The sequence below is a fragment of the Apis dorsata genome, unplaced genomic scaffold (assembly GCF_000469605.1).
Source record: "Apis dorsata unplaced genomic scaffold, Apis dorsata 1.3 scaffold_285, whole genome shotgun sequence".
Classification (NCBI taxonomy): domain Eukaryota; kingdom Metazoa; phylum Arthropoda; class Insecta; order Hymenoptera; family Apidae; genus Apis; species Apis dorsata.
The window spans coordinates 155,270-160,374 of NW_006263560.1; positions in this window are offsets into that span (position 1 = coordinate 155,270).

The following is a 5,105-nucleotide window of genomic DNA, read 5'->3' on the forward strand; positions in this document are numbered from 1 at the left end:
CTGGGTTCTGTTCCAATGACCCGATTCGAGCGTCACGGAACCGGAAGCGTGACGGTACGTGATGGGGAGGGAGGGGGATGAGGGCTCGTTCTCTCGTCGATTCGTTAATGTCGTTGGATATTGGTAACAATTTCGCGATTGAATGATCGGGGAGTTTCGATTAATTTTCTTCCCCGTATGCGTTCCTGGTGTGCTCTCGAGGGGAAACGGGAATTTTCATCGATTTCGGCGAATGATATGATTCGATCGATGCGTAGAGAAAATAGAATTGTTATTTTTCTTTTTTTTTTTTTTTTTGTCAGTTTAGAAGTAAAAGTAGATATATAAATGCGAGAAATGTTTATACAGCGTGTATAAATATTTGGATAGTCATTGAAACTTTACAAAAAGTGAATATACAATATTTGTGCAACACTCGAGTCTTCGATATGAAGTTTTATTTAACATTAAACAGATTTGGTGTTTGTATGCGTTTGAATCAAAAAATTTCAAGTCAATCGGAAATCTTTTTTCTTTTTAATTTTAGTTTTAGAATTTTTAAATAGAACGAATTAGATCTCGTTATGAAATTTTATCGATAATATCAGTTGAACGAAGGGGGAATTTTTATTTTTTAATTTAGCTGGCTAATTTTAAAGAAAAATCGATAAATACTGCATTGTCCCGATTAATTAAACTTGTTGTACGAATAACTTGCCATAATATTAATTAATCAACAAAATTAAATTAAACTGAAGCATAGACGATGAGTTCCTTTCGTGCTACTAAAAAATTAAAATTAATAACAAATCGACAACACTTTTTTCGCTCTGTACAATTTAAAAGTCTCGACGAAATTTCTCAACCTCTTAATCTCAGTAGTAATAAACGTTCCGCATAATTGTAGGTACAAACGCGATGCTGGAACGTGAATAAAGTAAAATAGATCCGAGGGTAGTCGTTGTATAATGCATATAAAAATAAGAAAGCTATCACACCTCGTAGCTCGTTCGTATTGGCCGTCTCTTTGAAAAGATCGAACCACCCCTTTCCATGCTCCCCCTTTATATAAATATTTGCACGAAAATATTTACCCTGTTCGTTTATCGGACGAAAATTCCTTTTAATAGATCGTACGACGGGGAAACAATGTACGTGGATCGAGAAAGGAATAACAAGAAAAAGGTGGAACAGGTTGTGGAGCACCAAAGAAAAGAGAAGAGAAAGCAAAAAAAAAAAAAAAGAAGAAGAAGGAAAAGTCCTGATGGAGAAGAACGAATTTACCAGAGAGAAGCAAAAGTTGAGTCACAAAGGATATTAAGGATGTAAATGGGCAATTCAACGAACATTTACGCGTGTTCGAGCAACGACAAAAATCAAAACTCGCGTCTGGCATCGGTTTAAAATCGGATGGAGCCACTTTACGGATCGATGGAAAAATTTTTCGACGAAACGCTTGAACGCTCGGCAAATCTGTAACGAACATTCAAGCTCGATAAAGAACCGAAACGGGAAGAGAATGTCGACGGATTGATGAATTAATAAAAAAAAAAAAAAGAAACAGGAAAAAAGAAGGAAAGAGAGAGAAGAGAAAACAAAAAAATAGAGGGAAGAAAAATGCAGCCAGTCGGACTCGTGACGGAGCGAATCAAGCTCTGAGATCGCGTTTCCCTTTGTTTATTCGTTCTTTGTCTATTCATTCACTCGCTCTTTTCAGGTTTGCCTACTAATGGAAGAGCAGTTGAGAGTGTGTCAGTGAAACAGGTCGATGTTCTGTCCGACGGGCCTGAATTGAATCCATAGTTCGTTGTAATAATAAAAAGGAAAAATAAAAAAACAAGAAAGAAAAAAAACAAAAAAAAAGAACATGGGATTCCATTTGCTTGGCAACTGGTACGACTGGCAGAAGGAGAAATCATTTCCACGATATGACCTGCATGCCAAGTTTCGCGTGTTTACTTGAGCCCCGTGGTCGCGATCCATCATCCTCTCCATCCCGGTTTATCTTTCAACGAACCCCATTATACCACCATGATCGAGTTCCTAAGATATTTTTCGGGGATAAGAACCGTTGAAGCGATCGGTTCTCCGGGTCTTGAAAGTGGATTTTGTTTGATGAGGATATTACATCAAAGTTTTACGCCAATATCGTAGAACTTTTTGTTTCTCTCCTCGATACGTAATTTCCTTACGTATATAAATCCTTTGATTGCTCAATATATATGTATAAAATTTCTATATACATATATACCAATAAATTTGAAATTTGAAACGAAAATGGTACAAACTTTGAGCTTGAAATAATAGAGTTAGATCATTGATGTACGTCGCTGGCTATAATAATGGCTCTGTCAATTATGATACAATAGGTTCGAGAAGCGTGCTCGCATTATAATAAATCATACTTGATCACAGCTCGTTAAAGCACATCCCCATTAGAGTTCATTCAGTTGTAATCCCGAATAGTTTTGGTCATTTAAACTCTTAGAGAAAATTACATCGAATCTCTCCATTCAAAATTCGAAGAAACGAAGAAATATGAAACACGCAATGTGGCAAAAGCCACCACGCATACATCCAAATTCCCTTTATCCAAATATTTGAAATAATTGCAATCGTTTCGAAAGAAAAAGAACAACTCTAAAATCTTTCTGCGAAAACGAGGAGATAAACCCCATAAAACGCGCCCCTTTAAACGCGTCCCACGATCCACGAGACGAGAATTTCGCAATATAATCGCATCTCTCCTCCGCGCATCATCAATCAGTCACCTGAACACAGCCACGTGCACCAGCTATCCTCGAATAAAGGGTCTGTTATTGCTCCTCGATTTACCTACCCACCCTTGGTGATTCGCGAGGGGTCGCCGACACTGAATTGCCAGCTTCCACGCGGCTGCGTCGGTCTCGAGTGGCGTGGCTCTCTTACCTCGGGGGATTGAAAGGGCTAGGAGGAATCTTTGAGCAGGAGGAGAGCATGGAAGGGTGATATATATATCGACTTGCCCTAGACCTTCGTTTTACTTAGCCTGAGCTTGCACTTCCCCATTGCGAGATCTCGGATCACTACCCCTCCGGCTAGTTGTGATCCCACCCTTTCTTTTTCCTGCCTTCGAGTGTCCTTTTTCTCCCTCGATCTTTTCCTTCCTTCTTTCCCTCCATCCTCCCTCCTTCCTTTCCTTCCTTTACGCCCACGCGCGATAAGGGGTCTCGAACAATGTGGGTTATTACCGGGGGGGAAACACGCAGGATCCCCAGCAGGACTACCAGCTCACCGTCCCTGTCGCGACGCAACTGTACAGCGCTCCCAGCTCTGCACTCTTCGCTTTATTTCATGAAAACCGTGCCTATTTTATATCGTCTTTCCTTCGGTCGGGGAGAGGGTGTCTCTCGTGTTTGGTTTACTTTGGTTGCGAGTGGACACACCAGTGGATGGTATTCTTGTTTTTACGGAAGGAGTTTTAAGAGAGTTGAAGGGGGAGGAGAAGAGGAGGAGGCAGTTTGGTCTAGCAGGAAAATGTCTAGCAGTAACATTTATTTTAGCCGCTACGTTTACCGTCCACGCGTACGTCTGAGAAGGGATTAAACATGAAATTGAATTTTGCACGGTTCTCCGTGAAAAGTTAATTGTTGCGCGACGCGAGGCAGATATTATTTTATTAATTTCTTCGCCGGATCGTGAACACTTCGAAATTTTTAATTATTTTAAAAATAAAGAAAGGAAAAATCGTCGCTCATCAATAACTTTTGAATACTCGAACGAATTGGATTATTTCTTGAAATGGGGAAGATTAATTGATTCGCAAAGAAGATTTGAAAATGAAGTGAAAAAAATATGGAAAATTTGCAAGTATTTTTATCCATTGACAAGAATGATGAGACAGAAATTTAATCAAAGTAAATCAGAAACAATTATCTTGCGTGAAATGGGATATCGAGGCGTGGTCAGGTGTGAACTTGGCACGAATCTCGGATGAAAGGGAGGATTTAAGCGCAAATCTAGCGTTCGGATGACGGGCGGATGGTGGAAAATGTCTTGGAAGTGCTGCTAAACCGAGTGTCGATATTAATACCAAAATCCGTATTAAGAAGGAGGAGACCGACCTCGTTTCTGGCGCTTGAAAATCGCCTCCGCAACGTGCTCGAGAGGTCGAAAATTTAACCGGTCCTCACGAAGCCGAAATCTCTTGGCAAGGAGAAATAACATTTCGCGTACACGGGAAACTTGTTACGACCGAAAACATATTCCCGTTTCGCCAACTTATCGCGTGATTATGTTTCTTCGACGTAGAGTTTGCCATCATTCCGTTGTGGATTGTGGATTCTAAAATTTCGAAATTTTTCTGTTTGTGTGACAAATATTTGCTTCGTTGTAAAATTTTGTAACCCTGTAATTTTGAAAATGTACGTACATAGTATGGATAATTCAATCCTGTTTTACTATTACTGATAAATATATTATAGATTTTTATGCAATTAAAATATCTTTAAAAACTATTATGTAAAATATCATAAAGTATTCACAAAATAGAAAAAATCATATCATTATTTTTTCTTTTATTTGTAATCTCAATTAATCATCGAGATTGTAAGAGCACAAACTGTCCGTATACTGGTTCAATCGATTATGAACAAATATTCGGTAATTTTCTTGAACTTTAACTTACGAAATAAACAAGTTAATCAATCAACAATGATATTAAGATGATACGATTGATCGATAGCATATACGAAAAAAAAGTCTCGTATTAATTAAACAAATCTGAATATTTCCTTCAGCCTTATTTTCCCTCCTAAACATGCCAATCCCTTAAACACGACACCTAAAACTAGCAAAGGGACAACAGAAGAAACTTCATTCGAATGCATCGGTCAATCAATTAATCAATCACAGGAAGCGAGACTAACGAGACCGCAGTGACGGAACAGAACGAAACTCCGCCTTCCTCGCCAACGAGTATTCTTCGCCAAGAAACTGTTCCTAACCTCCGAAACCGAAGATTTTCCACCTGGATACCCGTTAATCAATTCGAAAAAATAATCGGGAAGAGATTAAAAGGAGAGCAAGAGGAGGAGGAAAAAAAAAAAAAAGTCCAAGGGGAAAACCTCGCGCCAACTCTCTGAGAC